The 21,011-nt window shown below is 33.5% G+C and overlaps 1 pseudogene; it reads right to left on the reverse strand.

Moving 5' to 3' along the window:
• Window positions 1-6,792: 6,792 nt before the first annotated feature.
• LOC137254221 (probable Ufm1-specific protease 2) overlaps window positions 6,793-21,011 on the reverse strand; it is a 51,935-nt pseudogene continuing 37,716 nt past the window's right edge.

The raw sequence follows: 21,011 nt of genomic DNA on the forward strand, positions 1-21,011 counted from the left end.
ATAGCTTTCCCTAAGGCTGGTCCACGCGTCTTTGCTTTCAATCACTAATGTAAATAATACATACAATTAAATGTAAAACTTTGCATTTGCTCACAATTGTTAAAACATGTCAAAAAATGTCGCGCGAGGTATGTATATATAAATATGCGTTTTGACTTCCGTACCAATAACACACTTGCAGTTTTCGGAACACCCAATATTTGTGCTTACACGAACCAAATGGAAATTACAGAAAATTTCCAACTTTGTTTGCAAATACCTGTTTATAAAAGACAAAACGCGTCTTTTGACACTCCTCCATATATTTTTGGACGTGGTTTAACAGTTTTGAGCTAAAGTAAATAATGACCAATTAAAATACACAAATATGGTATTTGTTTACTTTAGCTCACAACTGCAAAAACCCGACCAAAAATATCGGGAGAGGTGGCAAAAGACGCGATTTGCTCCTAGGACCACGAACCCGAGAGCGTAAATTCAAAATTTCATTTCTGCCAAAAGTTATATCCAAAAACCGAAAAATGGACCCAGAGCTCTACGAAACCGGGGGTGAGATCCATAGTTTTTTTGCGCAGAACACCTTTCTGCATTGGCGGCCTTCGGCCGCGCTTATAAAAAATTACCCTGGGTGGGTCCAACACCGGTTTGGAGACCAAAACTTTATCCACGCAAAACACTTTTACCCACAGTTTTTCTTGTGGGTACTACAAAATCATCAAAATAACCACATGAAAATTTTAAATTTTGTTTGAAAATATCTCCGAAACGACATAAAATTTTGAATTTCCGCCTTCGGATTCGTGATCGTGGGTGCAAAGTGCGTCTTTTGACACCTCTCCTTATATTTTTGGACGAGTTTTAGCAGTTGTGAGCTAAAGTAAACAATTACCACAAATATACATACAAAAAGTTTTATTAACATACCTTCTTTCCCAAGGGAGCTACTTAAGTGGACCCAGGCCTGATCCACTGCATTTTTGTTGCAATGCAATGGATCAGAAGTATCCCTTATCCTGGGCCACTCTTTCACTTCCCTTATCAGGGCCCGTTTCTCCTCCGCCGTGAAATTTAATACGCGCGTTTTGCGGTTTGGTGCTGCAGCAATATTTATTTCCTTTTCTGAAATAAAATAATAATTATTTATTGCAGAAAAATTAAAAAAACCATGTTCTTACCTAATTTTTCCAGTTGTTTACCTTTTTTTCTTCAAGAAATATATGGCACTTGACATATTTCTTGCGGAAACCGGTGTTGCCGTATGTAAATTTGATGGAAAAATAGTAGTAAAGTATCGTACTAAATTTCTTGTAAACTGCGTACTACCTCAAGAAAATTTACCACAAGGAATTTTCTTGAGCATTTCTTGAGCGTTTTTTATATGGAATTTTTACTTTCTTGTGAACTGCGTACCACGCTTATTTCGTGGCGGAAAAATTTCACATGGAGTTATTCACTCTTGTTCCTGAGAGTTTTTTTTACTTTTCCTGACATGGCTCAATTATATGGTTGGCTGCCGTGCTGGTAAAAAAAATTATTTGATAAATAATAATTTCACATCACTTTCAGTTATATGTTCAGTAAATGAATCTAGTTTAGCACATTATTTCGCCACAACAACCAAGAATTTCAAAGTTGATTTCGCTCCATTTCATTCGCCTAATACCGTTTTCCCACAGAACCTTAATCAAATCACAATTCTGTTTAATGAAATAATTAAGTTTCCCTTTTCATACAGGGCCTTTTGTTTAATTAAGCGAACATCTGTCAACAGCCCCAAAAAAATAATTCGTTTTTACAAAAAATGGTTAAAATTGACAGCAGCCGTTTCCTTTTTGACTATAAATACAGTCAAAATAAAATGCATGCGGAACTACCCATAGATGTTGCTCCTAACCAAATATGTGACTAATTTCGAAAAAGCCATATTATATTTTGCAGCAAATGCAGCGAAAATTGAATTTTGAATTTTTTCGTGTTTTTCTATTTTTTTGTAAATTATTCAAAATAATTTTTTTGATTGTCATTTGTTACATTGACAATAAAATTCGAAGCTCTTAGCAAAACCGACTGGATTTTGCACTCGATTAGGCATTCAATAAAGCAATAATAACATTATTAAGAATTTTTATTTTGTATGAAAGATTGAGTTCAATTAGGCCTTTAATGCAAAAAACTTCATTAATTGCTTCATTAAGCCTATGTGTGAAATTGGCATAACACCGACATATAAAAGATAATTTCATGAAAAGCTTCTTGACATATATATAAAAATTAACATAAAATACATCGAACCGCTCTACATTTCTACAAATATTACTTTTTGTCTCAGATATGCCGATATTTAGAATTAAAAAAGTTATGGTAATAGTCTAGTTGAGGGGTCGACTGCTAATACGCTACCAAAAATATCGGGAGAGGTGTCAAACGACGCATCTTGACATCAGTATTAATAATCCGATGGCGGAAAATAAAAATTTTAACGCGTTCATTGGAACGTGGGGATAGTTGTGTTGACATTTACAAGCAAGAAAGTTGGCATATTTTCCTAAACTTTGCTAAATTCCGTAATCATAGTGTACAAGTACAAGTGTGTTGACTTATCTGTCAAGCATTCTGACAGGCACTCGCTGGATTCGGCAGATCGAAAATGACAGCGAATTCAAAATGGATACCATTACCGAATGAGCCGAATGATTGAAAAAGTCGAGACGATTCGTGGACTTCGGAAAAACATAACGGGAAATTCTGGGTTGTCGTCGTTGGTTTGGTTGAAAACGGTAAAAAAGTGTTTTGTGCAAAAACGCAAAACACTGAAACAGGGTTTATGTAGGCGCAAAAGTGTTGCTGTGGTGCACAATTTTTTCACTTTATTTCGTGGCGGAAAATTTTCACATGGAATTATTCACTCTTGTTCCTGAGGGTTTTTTTTTTACTTTTCCTGACATGGCTCAATTATATGGTTGGCTGCTGTGCTGGTAAAAAAAAATTATTTGTTAAATAATAATTTCACATAACTTTCAGTTATATGTTCAGTAAATGAATCTAGTTTAGCACATTATTTCCCCACAGCAACCAAGAATTTCAAAGTTTATTTCGCTCCATTTCATTCGCCTAATACCGTTTTCCCACAGAACCTTAATCGAATCACAATTCTGTTTAATGAAATAATTAAGTTTCCCTTTTCATACAGGGCCTTTTGTTAAATTATGCGAACATCTGTCAACAGCCCCAAAAAAATAATTCGTTTTTACAAAAAATGGTTAAAATTGAAAGCAGCCGTTTCATTTTTGACTATAAATACAATCAAAATAAAATGCATGCGGAACTACACATAGATGTTGCTCCTAAGCAAATATGTGACTAATTTCGAAAAACCCATATTATATTTTGCAGCAAATGCAGCGAAAATTAAATTTTGAATTTTTTCGTGTTTTTCTATTTTTTTGTAAATTATTGAAAATAATTTTTTTGATTGTCATTTGTTACATTGACAATAAAATTCGAAGCTCTTAGCTAAACCGACTGGATTTTGCACTCGATTAGGCATTCAATAAAGCATAATAACATTATTAAGAATTTTTATTTTCATTTACTCATTCACTTCATTAATTACTTCATTAAGCCTATGTGTGAAATTGGCATAACACCGACATATAAAAGATAATTTCATGAAAAGCTTCTTGACATATATATAAAAATTAACAAAAATACATCGAATCGCTCTAAATTTCTACAAATATTACTTTTTGTCTCAGATATGCCGATATTTAGAATTAAAAAAGTTATGGTAATAGTCTAGTTGACGGGTCGACTGCTAATACGCTACCAAAAATATCGAGAGAGGTGTCAAACGACGCGTCTTGACATCAGTATTAATAATCCGATGGCGGAAAATAAAAATTTTAATGCGTTCATTGGAACGTGGGGATAGTTGTGTTGACATTTACAAACAAGAAAGTTGGCATATTTTCCTAAACTTTGCTAAATTCCGTAATCATAGTGTACAAGTACAAGTGTGTTGACTTATCTGTCAAGCATTCTGACAGGCACTCGCTGGATTCGGCAGACCGAAAATGACAGCGAATTCAAAATGGATACCACTACCGAATGCGCCGAATGATTGAAAAAGTCGAGACGATTGGTGGACTTCGGAAAAACATAACGGGAAATTCTGGGTTGTCGTCGTTGGTTTGGTTGAAAACGGTAAAAAAGTGTTTTGAACAAAAACGCAAAACACTGAAACAGGGTTTATGTAGGCGCAAAAGTGTTGCTGTGGTGCACAATTTTTTCACTTTATTTCGTGGCGGAAAAATTTCACATGGAAATATTCACTCTTGTTCCTGAGGGTTTTTTTTACTTTTCCTGACATGGCTCAATTATATGGTTGGCTGCCGTGCTGGTAATAAAAAATTATTTGTTAAATAATAATTTCACATCACTTTCAGTTATATGTTCAGTAAATGAATCTAGTTTAGCACATTATTTCGCCACAACAACCAAGAATTTCAAAGTTGATTTCGCTCCATTTCATTCGCCTAATACCGTTTTCCCACAGAACCTTAATCGAATCACAATTCTGTTTAATGAAATAATTAAGTTTCCCTTTTCATACAGGGCCTTTTGTTTAATTAAGCGAACATCTGTCAACAGCCCCAAAAAAATAATTCGTTTTTACAAAAAATGGTTAAAATTGAAAGTAGCCGTTTCCTTTTTGACTATAAAGACAATCAAAATAAAATGCATGCGGAACTACACATAGATGTTGCTCCTAAGCAAATATGTGACTAATTTCGAAAAAGCCATATTATATTTTGCAGCAAATGCAGCGAAAATTAAATTTTGAAATTTTTTGGTGTTTTTCTATTTTTTTGTAAATTATTGAAAATAATTTTTTTGATTGTCATTTGTTACATTGACAATAAAATTCGAAGCTCTTAGCTAAACCGACTGGATTTTGCACTCGATTAGGCATTCAATAAAGCAATAATAACATTATTAAGAATTTTTATTTTGTATGAAAGATTGAGTTCAATTAGGCCTTTAATGTAAAAAACTTCATTAATTACTTCATTAAGCCTATGTGTGAAATTGGCATAACACCGACATATAAAAGATAATTTCATGAAAAGCTTCTTGACATATATATAAAAATTAACAAAAATACATCGAACCGCTCTACATTTCTACAAATATTACTTTTTGTCTCAGATATGCCGATATTTAGAATTAAAAAAGTTATGGTAATAGTCTAGTTGAGGGGTCGACTGCTAATACGCTACCAAAAATATTGAGAGAGGTGTCAAACGACGCGTCTTGACATCAGTATTAATAATCCGATGGCGGAAAATAAAAATTTTAACGCGTTCATTGGAATGCCATTTAAAATGCTTTATAAACCTTCAATATTTTGTATTAATAATGGGATTAAATAAATATACCCCCTTATTCATAAAAAATATTGAGGGTTTATAAAGATTTTTAAAATGAAATTTCCATACAAATTTCCAATTACAAGAGCTTAATAAACCTATTTCATTTTTTATGAATAAGGGAGATTATTTATAACAAACATAAAATAACATTCCTTTTTATCTAATAATATATTGGGTAATATGAACAAAAGAGTTTACTAGTAGACTTCAATATTTGGACGCTTTAGGAGCTTATTAAATTCATTAAATGTATACTTTAAATAAGGGCCAATACCGCGCCGTCGAAATTATAGTTCCTCATGTTCGTACGAACCAAAAATTTAATGTTGTTACAAAAAAAAAACTTAAAAACTTAGAAGGAATCATTCGCAAATCTACACCTTTTCCATTTTGAATTCAGAAAACGTAAATTGAATTTCAGAATAGGTAATTGGATTTCAGAATTTGTCATTTGGATTTAAGAAGTGATTTGGATTTCAGAGAACTATAATTGGATTTCAGAATAGGCAATTGGAATTGAGAATGTGTGAAGTGGATTTCAAAAATAGACAATTCAATTTCAGAAGGCATCAATTGGATTTCAGATATCATACAATTTATTGCGCAAAGTTGGAAAATAATTTGTAAGTTGAAGGCATTTCATAAATTCATTTAAATGTAAAACAATTCGAAAGCTATTTTCTGAAATCCAATTCACACATTTTGAATTCCAATTACCTATTCTGAAATCAAATTAACATATTCTGATATCCAGATAACTATTCTTAATCCAAATGACAAATTCTGAAATTCAATTAACTATTCTGAAAGGTGTAGTTGAGCGATGAATTATGTACCTTTTAATTTGGCAATGAGTGTATGTCGTAGACCAATTTTTTGTTCGTACCAACATAAGGAATTATAATTTCGGCGGCGCGGTATATCGTGCTTACTTAAATATAATTTATAACAATTTTTCATGAGGACGATATGTGATATGTGATCACAGGTGGTGCACTGACGTACAGACCAATTTATTCTGTGGTCTGGCTGAATTTGTGTTCCTCGACTTTCTGTAGAAGGATACTGTTTATGTGAAGACACATGTCATCTCCGACAGAACGTGGCAGCTTATTTAGCAGCCAGTCAAAAGTCGATAATGCCTGAGCGTATCGGGATTTCTTACGATCCTCCAAAAACACCTCTTGCTTTTTTAAAATTCTATTGAAGCGCCCCCACTTCTCATCTGGACTTTGAGATACGTAGACGGTTTCGAACGCTTTGGATTCTGTAAATACAAAATGGTAGGTCTGTTTATATATATTATTTATTTATTATTTATATTTATAGAACGTCATGCTGTTGCGCATATTGCCAGACATCAACGCAGAATGTGATGCTGTGGCAAATGCGCAATTCTGCCGTCGATATTACCACCTGCACCCATACTCACATAGTCGTATTGGGAATCGTTGTCAGTAATTTGCGGGCTGTTCACGTCCTCTGAGGGATCTAAGGGATATTGGCTTGATTCCTCACTGAAATTCGATGAAGATGTAAATGTCCTGCAAGAGAGTACATGTACAATGTTAACATTTTTTGAAGTATACACACAGAATTCAGGACAATGGATCAAACTTCGAAAAAATTTTTATCAAAATTTGAATTTTTTAATCCGAATTTAAAAAAATTTTTTGAATATGCAGTTTTGGAATGTGCAAGTTAGAAGTTTCTCAGAAGTTTTCCCGAATTTTTAGAACTTTTTAGAACTTTTTTTATCGAAAGTGTTGGTTATTTTCATCCAGGCCTGCATAATAACGTTATTTTCATAAACAAAATAAAAATATTTCGTTTTTTATTTGATATTCAAAAGTTTAATTTCGTTGATATCAAAGTAAAAAAAAATTGATTTTTAGAGTTTGATTATGTTTTTCCATACAAAAATTGCTCAAAAATTACTCAAACATTCTAATTTTGTGATTTTGTTTCTGATGCCAACGAAACGAATTAAAAAATTTTTTTTTTTGATTTCGTTGTCGAAAAAAAATATTTGTTTATTTCGTTGTGCAGCCTTGCTCTCTTCCATACAACTCGTGCACAAAAAGTGATTTTTCAAATATATCGCAAGATTCACCATGTTTCTAAGAGATTTCAGTTATTTCGATCCCTACACCACCCAAAGGAATTTGGTTTTGCATGAATTAAATTGTCACCCAGTCTCGAACTACGTGCTGAGTTTCAGCACTCTAAGTCATCGGCATGTTAGTTAAAAGTGGATTGCAAAATTACCTTCGTTTTTCTGAAACGTTTGCCAAGAATGCCATTTCCCCGGCAAACTCCAAATTTCCTCTGAAAATTTACGCTTATCCAACGCAGCGCCGCCGCTACTGCCACTCTTTTGTCGCTTGGATGCTCTGGCGTGGTAGCGATAGCTTTCCCTAAGGCTGGTCCACGCGTCTTTGCTTTCAATCACTAATGTAAATAATACATACAATTAAATGTAATACTTTGCATTTGCTCACAATTGTTAAAACATGTCAAAAAATGTCGCGCGAGGTATGTATATATAAATATGCGTTTTGACTTCCGTACCAATAACACACTTGCAGTTTTCGGAACACCCAATATTTGTGCTTACACGAACCAAATGGAAATTACAGAAAATTTCCAACTTTGTTTGCAAATACCTGTTTATAAAAGACAAAACGCGTCTTTTGACACTCCTCCATATATTTTTGGACGTGGTTTAACAGTTTTGAGCTAAAGTAAATAATGACCAATTAAAATACACAAATATGGTATTTGTTTACTTTAGCTCACAACTGCAAAAACCCGACCAAAAATATCGGGAGAGGTGGCAAAAGACGCGATTTGCTCCTAGGACCACGAACCCGAGAGCGGAAATTCAAAATTTCATTTCTGCCAAAAGTTATATCCAAAAACCGAAAAATGGACCCAGAGCTCTACGAAACCGGGGGTGAGATCCATAGTATTTTTGCGCAGAACACCTTTCTGCATTGGCGGCCTTCGGCCGCGCTTATAAAAAATTACCCTGGGTGGGTCCAACACCGGTTTGGAGACCAAAACTTTATCCACGCAAAACACTTTTACCCACAGTTTTTCTTGTGGGTACTACAAAATCATCAAAATAACCACATGAAAATTTTAAATTTTGTTTGAAAATATCTCCGAAACGACATAAAATTTTGAATTTCCGCCTTCGGATTCGTGATCGTGGGTGCAAAGTGCGTCTTTTGACACCTCTCCTTATATTTTTGGACGAGTTTTAGCAGTTGTGAGCTAAAGTAAACAATTACCACAAATATACATACAAAAAGTTTTATTAACATACCTTCTTTCCCAAGGGAGCTACTTAAGTGGACCCAGGCCTGATCCACTGCATTTTTGTTGCAATGCAATGGATCAGAAGTATCCCTTATCCTGGGCCACTCTTTCACTTCCCTTATCAGGGCCCGTTTCTCCTCCGCCGTGAAATTTAATACGCGCGTTTTGCGGTTTGGTGCTGCAGCAATATTTATTTCCATTTCTGAAATAAAATAATAATTATTTATTGCAGAAAAATTAAAAAACTATGTTCTTACCTAATTTTTCCAGTTGTTTACCTTTTTTTCTTCAAGAAATATATGGCACTTGACATATTTCTTGCGGAAACCGGTGTTGCCGTATGTAAATTTGATGGAAAAATAGTAGTAAAGTATCGTACTAAATTTCTTGTAAACTGCGTACTACCTCAAGAAAATTTACCACAAGGAATTTTCTTGAGCATTTCTTGAGCGTTTTTTATATGGAATTTTTACTTTCTTGTGAACTGCGTACCACGCTTATTTCGTGGCGGAAAAATTTCACATGGAGTTATTCACTCTTTGTTCTCTGAGAGTTTTTTTTACTTTTCTGACATGGCTCAATTATATGGTTGGCTGCCGTGCTGGTAAAAAAAATTATTTGATAAATAATAATTTCACATCACTTTCAGTTATATGTTCAGTAAATGAATCTAGTTTAGCACATTATTTCGCCACAACAACCAAGAATTTCAAAGTTGATTTCGCTCCATTTCATTCGCCTAATACCGTTTTCCCCACAGAACCTTAATCAAATCACAATTCTGTTTAATGAAAATAATTAAGTTTCCCTTTTTCATACAGGGCCTTTTGTTTAATTAAGCGAACATCTGTCAACAGCCCCAAAAAAATAATTCGTTTTTACAAAAAATGGTTAAAATTGACAGCAGCCGTTTCCTTTTTGACTATAAATACAGTCAAAATAAAATGCATGCGGAAACTACCCATAGATGTTGCTCCTACCAAATATGTGACTAATTTCGAAAAAGCCATATTATATTTTGCAGCAAATGCAGCGAAAATTGAATTTGAATTTTTTCGTGTTTTTCTATTTTTTTGTAAATTATTCAAAATAATTTTTTTGATTGTCATTTGTTACATTGACAATAAAATTCGAAGCTCTTAGCAAAACCGACTGGATTTTGCACTCGATTAGGCATTCAAATAAAGCAATAATAACATTATTAAGAATTTTTATTTTGTTGAAAGATTGAGTTCAATTAGGCCTTTAATGCAAAAAACTTCATTAATTGCTTCATTAAGCCTATGTGTGAAATTGGCATAACACCGACATATAAAAGATAATTTCATGAAAAGCTTCTTGACATATATATAAAAATTAACATAAAATACATCGAACCGCTCTACATTTCTACAAATATTACTTTTTGTCTCAGATATGCCGATATTTAGAATTAAAAAAGTTATGGTAATAGTCTAGTTGAGGGGTCGACTGCTAATACGCTACCAAAAATATCGGGAGAGGTGTCAAACGACGCATCTTGACATCAGTATTAATAATCCGATGGCGGAAAATAAAAATTTTAACGCGTTCATTGGAACGTGGGGATAGTTGTGTTGACATTTACAAACAAGAAAGTTGGCATATTTTCCTAAACTTTGCTAAATTCCGTAATCATAGTGTACAAGTACAAGTGTGTTGACTTATCTGTCAAGCATTCTGACAGGCACTCGCTGGATTCGGCAGATCGAAAATGACAGCGAATTCAAAATGGATACCATTACCGAATGCGCCGAATTATTGAAAAAGTCGAGACGATTCGTGGACTTCGGAAAAACATAACGGGAAATTCTGGGTTGTCGTCGTTGGTTTGGTTGAAAACGGTAAAAAAGTGTTTTGTGCAAAAACGCAAAACACTGAAACAGGGTTTATGTAGGCGCAAAAGTGTTGCTGTGGTGCACAATTTTTTCACTTTATTTCGTGGCGGAAAATTTTCACATGGAATTATTCACTCTTGTTCCTGAGGGTTTTTTTTTACTTTTCCTGACATGGCTCAATTATATGGTTGGCTGCCGTGCTGGTAAAAAAAAATTATTTGTTAAATAATAATTTCACATCACTTTCAGTTATATGTTCAGTAAATGAATCTAGTTTAGCACATTATTTCCCCACAACAACCAAGAATTTCAAAGTTTATTTCGCTCCATTTCATTCGCCTAATACCGTTTTCCCACAGAACCTTAATCGAATCACAATTCTGTTTAATGAAATAATTAAGTTTCCCTTTTCATACAGGGCCTTTTGTTAAATTATGCGAACATCTGTCAACAGCCCCAAAAAAATAATTCGTTTTTACAAAAAATGGTTAAAATTGAAAGCAGCCGTTTCATTTTTGACTATAAATACAATCAAAATAAAATGCATGCGGAACTACACATAGATGTTGCTCCTAAGCAAATATGTGACTAATTTCGAAAAAGCCATATTATATTTTGCAGCAAATGCAGCGAAAATTAAATTTTGAATTTTTTCGTGTTTTTCTATTTTTTTGTAAATTATTGAAAATAATTTTTTTGATTGTCATTTGTTACATTGACAATAAAATTCGAAGCTCTTAGCTAAACCGACTGGATTTTGCACTCGATTAGGCATTCAATAAAGCAATAATAACATTATTAAGAATTTTTATTTTGTATGACAGATTGAGTTCAATTAGGCCTTTAATGTAAAAAACTTCATTAATTACTTCATTAAGCCTATGTGTGAAGTTGGCATAACACCGACATATAAAAGATAATTTCATGAAAAGCTTCTTGACATATATATAAAAATTAACAAAAATACATCGAACCGCTCTACATTTCTACAAATATTACTTTTTGTCTCAGATATGCCGATATTTAGAATTAAAAAAGTTATGGTAATAGTCTAGTTGAGGGGTCGATTGCTAATACGCTACCAAAAATATCGAGAGAGGTGTCAAACGACGCGTGTTGACATCAGTATTAATAATCCGATGGCGGAGAATAAAAATTTTAACGCGTTCATTGGAACGTGGGGATAGTTGTGTTGACATTTACAAACAAGAAAGTTGGCATATTTTCCTAAACTTTGCTAAATTCCGTAATCATAGTGTACAAGTACAAGTGTGTTGACTTATCTGTCAAGAATTCTGACAGGCACTCGCTGGATTCGGCAGACCGAAAATGACAGCGAATTCCAAATGGATACCATTACCGAATGCGCCGAATGATTGAAAAAGTCGAGACGATTGGTGGACTTCGGGAAAACATAACGGGAAATTCTGGGTTGTCGTCGTTGGTTTGGTTGAAAACGGTAAAAAAGTGTTTTGTGCAAAAACGCAAAACACTGAAACAGGGTTTATGTAGGCGCAAAAGTGTTGCTGTGGTGCACAATTTTTTCACTTTATTTCGTGGCGGAAAAATTTCACATGGAATTATTCACTCTTGTTCCTGAGGGTTTTTTTCACTTTTCCTGACATGGCTCAATTATATGGTTGGCTGCCGTGGTGGTAAAAAAAAATTATTTGTTAAATAATAATTTCACATCACTTTCAGTTATATGTTCAGTAAATGAATCTAGTTTAGCACATTATTTCGCCACAACAACCAAGAATTTCAAAGTTGATTTCGCTCCATTTCATTCCTCTAATACCGTTTTCCCACAGAACCTTAATCGAATCACAATTCTGTTTAATGAAATAATTAAGTTTCCCTTTTCATACAGGGCCTTTTGTTTAATTAAGCGAACATCTGTCAACAGCCCCAAAAAAATAATTCGTTTTTACAAAAAATGGTTAAAATGGAAAGCAGCCGTTTCCTCTTTGACTATAAATACAATCAAAATAAAATGCATGCGGAACTACACATAGATGTTGCTCCTAAGCAAATATGTGACTAATTTCGAAAAAGCCATATTATATTTTGCAGCAAATGCAGCGAAAATTAAATTTTGAATTTTTTCGTGTTTTTCTATTTTTTTGTAAATTATTGAAAATAATTTTTTTGATTGTCATTTGTTACATTGACAATAAAATTCGAAGCTCTTAGCTAAACCGACTGGATTTTGCACTCGATTAGGCATTCAATAAAGCAATAATAACATTATTAAGAATTTTTATTTTCATTTACTCATTCACTTCATTAATTACTTCATTAAGCCTATGTGTGAAATTGGCATAACACCGACATATAAAAGATAATTTCATGAAAAGCTTCTTGACATATATATAAAAATTAACAAAAATACATCGAATCGCTCTACATTTCTACAAATATTACTTTTTGTCTCAGATATGCCGATATTTAGAATTAAAAAAGTTATGGTAATAGTCTAGTTGACGGGTCGACTGCTAATACGCTACCAAAAATATCGAGAGAGGTGTCAAACGACGCGTCTTGACATCAGTATTAATAATCCGATGGCGGAAAATAAAAATTTTAACGCGTTCATTGTAACGTGGGGATAGTTGTGTTGACATTTACAAACAAGAAAGTTGGCATATTTTCCTAAACTTTGCTAAATTCCGTAATCATAGTGTACAAGTACAAGTGTTTTGACTTATCTGTCAAGCATTCTGACAGGCACTCGCTGGATTCGGCAGACCGAAAATGACAGCGAGTTCAAAATGGATACCATTACCGAATGCGCCGAATGATTGAAAAAGTCGAGACGATTGGTGGACTTCGGAAAAACATAACGGGAAATTCTGGGTTGTCGTCGTTGGTTTGGTTGAAAACGGTAAAAAAGTGTTTTGTGCAAAAACGCAAAACACTGAAACAGGGTTTATGTAGGCGCAAAAGTGTTGCTGTGGTGCACAATTTTTTCACTTTATTTCGTGGCGGAAAAATTTCACATGGAATTATTCACTCTTGTTCCTGAGGGTTTTTTTTACTTTTCCTGACATGGCTCAATTATATGGTTGGCTGCCGTGCTGGTAATAAAAAATTATTTGTTAAATAATAATTTCACATCACTTTCAGTTATATGTTCAGTAAATGAATCTAGTTTAGCACATTATTTCGCCATAACAACCAAGAATTTCAAAGTTGATTTCGCTCCATTTCATTGGCCTAATACCGTTTTCCCACAGAACCTTAATCGAATCACAATTCTGTTTAATGAAATAATTAAGTTTCCCTTTTCATACAGGGCCTTTTGTTTAATTAAGCGAACATCTGTCAACAGCCCCAAAAAAATAATTCGTTTTTACAAAAAATGGTTAAAATTGAAAGTAGCCGTTTCCTTTTTGACTATAAATACAATCAAAATAAAATGCATGCGGAACTACACATAGATGTTGCTCCTAAGCAAATATGTGACTAATTTCTAAAAAGCCATATTATATTTTGCAGCAAATGCAGCGAAAATTAAATTTTGAAATTTTTTGGTGTTTTTCTATTTTTTTGGAAATTATTGAAAATAATTTTTTTGATTGTCATTTGTTACATTGACAATAAAATTCGAAGATCTTAGCTAAACCGACTGGATTTTGCACTCGATTAGGCATTCAATAAAGCAATAATAACATTATTAAGAATTTTTATTTTCATTTACTCATTCACTTCATTAATTACTTCATTAAGCCTATGTGTGAAATTGGCATAACACCGACATATAAAAGATAATTTCATGAAAAGCTTCTTGACATATATATAAAAATTAACAAAAATACATCGAATCGCTCTACATTTCTACAAATATTACTTTTTGTCTCAGATATGCCGATATTTAGAATTAAAAAAGTTATGGTAATAGTCTAGTTGACGGGTCGACTGCTAATACGCTACCAAAAATATCGGGAGAGGTGTCAGACGACGCGTCTTGACATCAGTATTAATAATCCGATGGCGGAAAATAAAAATTTTAACGCGTTCATTGGAACGTGGGGATAGTTGTGTTGACATTTACAAACAAGAAAGTTGGCATATTTTCCTAAACTTTGCTAAATTCCGTAATCATAGTGTACAAGTACAAGTGTGTTGACTTATCTGTCAAGCATTCTGACAGGCACTCGCTGGTTTCGGCAGACCGAGAATGACAGCGAATTCAAAATGGATACCATTACCGAATGCGCCGAATGATTAAAAAAGTCGACACGATTGGTGGACTTCGGAAAAACATAACGGGAAATTCTGGGTTGTCGTCGTTGGTTTGGTTGAAAACGGTAAAAAAGTGTTTTGTGCAAAAACGCAAAACACTGAAACAGGGTTTATGTAGGCGCAAAAGTGTTGCTGTGGTGCACAATTTTTTCACTTTATTTCGTGGCGGAAAAATTTCACATGGAATTATTCACTCTTGTTCCTGAGGGTTTTTTTTACTTTTCCTGACATGGCTCAATTATATGGTTGGCTGCCGTGGTGGTAAAAAAAATTATTTGTTAAATAATAATTTCACATCTCTTTCAGTTATATGTTCAGTAAATGAATCTAGTTTAGCACATTATTTCGCCACAACAACCAAGAATTTGAAAGTTGATTTCGCTCCATTTCATTCGCCTAATACCGTTTTCCCACAGAACCTTAATCGAATCACAATTCTGTTTAATGAAATAATTAAGTTTCCCTTTTCATACAGGGCCTTTTGTTTAATTAAGCGAACATCTGTCAACAGACCCAAAAAAATAATTCGTTTTTATAAAAAATGGTTAAAATTGAAAGCAGCCGTTTCCTTTTGGACTATAAATACAATCAAAATAAAATGCATGCGGAACTACACATAGATGTTGCTCCTAAGAAAATATCTGACTAATTTCGAAAAAGCAATATTATATTTTGCAGCAAATGCAGCGAAAATTAAATTTTGAATTTTTTCGTGTTTTTCTGTTTTTTTTGTAAATTATTGAAAATAATTTTTTTGGTTGTCATTTGTTACATTGACAATAAAATTCGAAGCTCTTAGCAAAACCGACTGGATTTTGCACTCGATTAGGCATTCAATAAAGCAATAATAACATTATTAAGAATTTTTATTTTGTATGAAAGATTGAGTTCAATTAGGCCTTTAATGCAAAAAACTTCATTAATTGCTTCATTAAGCCTATGTGTGAAATTGGCATAACACCGGCATATAAAAGATAATTTCATGAAAAGCTTCTTGACATATATATAAAAATTAACATAAAATACATCGAACCGCTCTACATTTCTACAAATATTACTTTTTGTCTCAGATATGCCGATATTTAGAATTAAAAAAGTTATGGTAATAGTCTAGTTGAGGGGTCGACTGCTAATACGCTACCAAAAATATCGAGAGAGGTGTCAAACGACGCGTCTTGACATCAGTATTAATAATCCGATGGCGGAAAATAAAAATTTTAACGCGTTCATTGGAACGTGGGGATAGTTGTGTTAACATTTACAAACAAGAAAGTTGGCATATTTTCCTAAACTTTGCTAAATTCCGTAATCATAGTGTACAAGTACAAGTGTGTTGACTTATCTGTCAAGAATTCTGACAGGCACTCGCTGGATTCGGCAGACCGAAAATGACAGCGAATTCCAAATGGATACCATTACCGAATGCGCCGAATGATTGAAAAAGTCGAGACGATTGGTGGACTTCGGGAAAACATAACGGGAAATTCTGGGTTGTCGTCGTTGGTTTGGTTGAAAACGGTAAAAAAGTGTTTTGTGCAAAAACGCAAAACACTGAAACAGGGTTTATGTAGGCGCAAAAGTGTTGCTGTGGTGCACAATTTTTTCACTTTATTTCGTGGCGGATAAATTTCACATGGAATTATTCACTCTTGTTCCTGAGGGTTTTTTTTACTTTTCCTGACATGGCTCAATTATATGGTTGGCTGCCGTATAAAAAAAATTATTTGTTAAATAATAATTTCACATCACTGTCAGTTATATGTTCAGTAAATGAATCTAGTTTAGCACATTATTTCGCCACAACAACCAAGAATTTGAAAGTTGATTTCGCTCCATTTCATTCGCCTAATACCGTTTTCCCACAGAACCTTAATCGAATCACAATTCTGTTTAATGAAATAATTAAGTTTCCCTTTTCATACAGGGCCTTTTGTTTAATTAAGCGAACATCTGTCAACAGCCCCAAAAAAATAATTCGTTTTTATAAAAAATGGTTAAAATTGAAAGCAGCCGTTTCCTTTTGGACTATAAATACAATCAAAATAAAATGCATGCGGAACTACACATAGATGTTGCTCCTAAGCAAATATGTGACTAATTTCGAAAAAGCCATATTATATTTTGCAGCAAATGCAGCGAAAATTAAATTTTGAATTTTTTCGTGTTTTTCTATTTTTTTTGTAGATTATTGAAAATAATTTTTTTGATTGTCATTTGTTACATTGACAATAAAATTCGAAGCTCTTAGCTAAACCGAATGGATTTTGCACTCGATTAGGCATTCAATAAAGCAATAATAACATTATTAAGAATTTTTATTTTCATTTACTCATTCACTTCATTAATTACTTCATTAAGCCTATGTGTGAAATTGGCATAACACCGACATATAAGAGATAATTTCATGAAAAGCTTCTTGACATATATATAAAAATTAACAAAAATACATCGAATCGCTCTACATTTCTACAAATATTACTTTTTGTCTCAGATATGCCGATATTTAGAATTAAAAAAGTTATGGTAATAGTCTAGTTGACGGGTCGACTGCTAATACGCTACCAAAAATATCGAGAGAGGTGTCAGACGACGCGTCTTGACATCAGTACTAATAATCCGATGGCGGAAAATAAAAATTTTAACGCGTTCATTGGAACGTGGGGATAGTTGTGTTGACATTTACAAACAAGAAAGTTGGCATATTTTCCTAAACTTTGCTAAATTCCGTAATCATAGTGTACAAGTACAAGTGTGTTGACTTATCTGTCAAGCATTCTGACAGGCACTCGCTGGTTTCGGCAGACCGAGAATGACAGCGAATTCAAAATGGATACCATTACCGAATGCGCCGAATGATTGAAAAAGTCGAGACGATTGGTGGACTTCGGAAAAACATAACGGGAAATTCTGGGTTGTCGTCGTTGGTTTGGTTGAAAACGGTAAAAAAGTGTTTTGTGCAAAAACGCAAAACACTGAAACAGGGTTTATGTAGGCGCAAAAGTGTTGCTGTGGTGCACAATTTTTTCACTTTATTTCGTGGCGGAAAAATTTCACATGGAATTATTCACTCTTGTTCCTGAGGGTTTTTATTACTTTTCCTGACATGGCTCAATTATATGGTTGGCTGCCGTGGTGGTAAAAAAAATTATTTGTTAAATAATAATTTCACATCACTTTCAGTTATATGTTCAGTAAATGAATCTAGTTTAGCACATTATTTCGCCACAACAACCAAGAATTTCAAAGTTGATTTCGCTCCATTTCATTCGCCTAATACCGTTTTCCCACAGAATCTTAATCGAATCACAATTCTGTTTAATGAAATAATTAAGCTTCCCTTTTCATACAGGGCCTTTTGTTTAATTAAGCGAACATCTGTCAACAGCCCCAAAAAAATAATTCGTTTTTATAAAAAATGGTTAAAATTGAAAGCAGCCGTTTCCTTTTGGACTATAAATACAATCAAAATAAAATGCATGCGGAACTACACATAGATGTTGCTCCTAAGCAAATATCTGACTAATTTCGAAAAAGCCATATTATATTTTGCAGCAAATGCAGCGAAAATTAAATGTTGAATTTTTTCGTGTTTTTCTGTTTTTTTGTAAATTATTGAAAATAATTTTTTTGGTTGTCATTTGTTACATTGACAATAAAATTCGAAGCTCTTAGCAAAACCGACTGGATTTTGCACTCGATTAGGCATTCAATAAAGCAATAATAACATTATTAAGAATTTTTATTTTGTATGAAAGATTGAGTTCAATTAGGCCTTTAATGCAAAAAACTTCATTAATTGCTTCATTAAGCCTATGTGTGAAATTGGCATAACACCGACATATAAAAGATAATTTCATGAAAAGCTTCTTGACATATATATAAAAATTAACATAAAATACATCTAACCGCTCTACATTTCTACAAATATTACTTTTTGTCTCAGATATGCCGATATTTAGAATTAAAAAAGTTATGGTAATAGTCTAGTTGAGGGGTCGACTGTTAATACGCTACCAAAAATATCGAGAGAGGTGTCAAACGACGCGTCTTGACATCAGTATTAATAATCCGATGGCGGAAAATAAAAATTTTAACGCGTTCATTGGAACGTGGGGATAGTTGTGTTGACATTTACAAACAAGAAAGTTGGCATATTTTCCTAAACTTTGCTAAATTCCGTAATCATAGTGTACAAGTACAAGTGTGTTGACTTATCTGTCAAGAATTCTGACAGGCACTCGCTGGATTCGGCAGACCGAAAATGACAGCGAATTCCAAATGGATACCATTACCGAATGCGCCGAATGATTGAAAAAGTCGAGACGATTGGTGGACTTCGGGAAAACATAACGGGAAATTCTGGGTTGTCGTCGTTGGTTTGGTTGAAAACGGTAAAAAAGTGTTTTGTGCAAAAACGCAAAACACTGAAACAGGGTTTATGTAGGCGCAAAAGTGTTGCTGTGGTGCACAATTTTTTCACTTTATTTCGTGGCGGATAAATTTCACATGGAATTATTCACTCTTGTTCCTGAGGGTTTTTTTACTTTTCCTGACATGGCTCAATTATATGGTTGGCTGCCGTATAAAAAAAATTATTTGTTAAATAATAATTTCACATCACTTTCAGTTATATGTTCAGTAAATGAATCTAGTTTAGCACATTATTTCGCCACAACAACCAAGAATTTCAAAGTCGATTTCGCTCCATTTCATTCCTCTAATACCGTTTTCCCACAGAACCTTAATCGAATCACAATTCTGTTTAATGAAATAATTAAGTTTCCCTTTTCATACAGGGCCTTTTGTTTAATTAAGCGAACATCTGTCAACAGCCCCAAAAAAATAATTCGTTTTTACAAAAAATGGTTAAAATGGAAAGCAGCCGTTTCCTCTTTGACTATAAATACAATCAAAATAAAATGCATGCGGAACTACACATAGATGTTGCTCCTAAGCAAATATGTGACTAATTTCGAAAAAGCCATATTATATTTTGCAGCAAATGCAGCGAAAATTAAATTTTGAATTTTTTCGTGTTTTTCTATTTTTTTTGTAAATTATTGAAAATAATTTTTTTGATTGTCATTTGTTACATTGACAATAAAATTCGAAGCTCTTAGCTAAACCGAATGGATTTTGCACTCGATTAGGCATTCAATAAAGCAATAATAACATTATTAAGAATTTTTATTTTCATTTACTCATTCACTTCATTAATTACTTCATTAAGCCTATGTGTGAAATTGGCATAACACCGACATATAAAAGATAATTTCATGAAAAGCTTCTTGACATATATATAAAAATTAACAAAAATACATCGAATCGCTCTACATTTCTACAAATATTACTTTTTGTCTCAGATATGCCGATATTTAGAATTAAAAAAGTTATGGTAATAGTCTAGTTGACGGGTCGACTGCTAATACGCTACCAAAAATATCGAGAGAGGTGTCAGACGACGCGTCTTGACATCAGTATTAATAATCCGATGGCGGAAAATAAAAATTTTAACGCGTTCATTGGAACGTGGGGATAGTTGTGTTGACATTTACAAACAAGAAAGTTGGCATATTTTCCTAAACTTTGCTAAATTCCGTAATCATAGTGTACAAGTACAAGTGTGTTGACTTATCTGTCAAGCATTCTGACAGGCACTCGCTGGTTTCGGCAGACCGAGAATGACAGCGAATTCAAAATGGATACCATTACCGAATGCGCCGAATGATTGAAAAAGTCGAGGCGATTGGTGGACTTCGGAAAAACATAACGGGAAATTCTGGGTTGTCGTCGTTGGTTTGGTTGAAAACGGTAAAAAAGTGTTTTGTGCAAAAACGCAAAACACTGAAACAGGGTTTATGTAGGCGCAAAAGTGTTGCTGTGGTGCACAATTTTTTTCACTTTATTTCGTGGCGGAAAAATTTCACATGGAATTATTCACTCTTGTTCCTGAGGGTTTTTATTACTTTTCCTGACATGGCTCAATTATATGGTTGGCTGCCGTGGTGGTAAAAAAAATTATTTGTTAAATAATAATTTCAAATCACTTTCAGTTATATGTTCAGTAAATGAATCTAGTTTAGCACATTATTTCGCCACAACAACCAAGAATTTCAAAGTTGATTTCGCTCCATTTCATTCGCCTAATACCGTT

The sequence above is a fragment of the Eurosta solidaginis genome, chromosome 5, assembly GCF_040869045.1.
Source record: "Eurosta solidaginis isolate ZX-2024a chromosome 5, ASM4086904v1, whole genome shotgun sequence".
In the NCBI taxonomy this organism is placed as follows: Eukaryota; Metazoa; Arthropoda; class Insecta; order Diptera; family Tephritidae; genus Eurosta; species Eurosta solidaginis.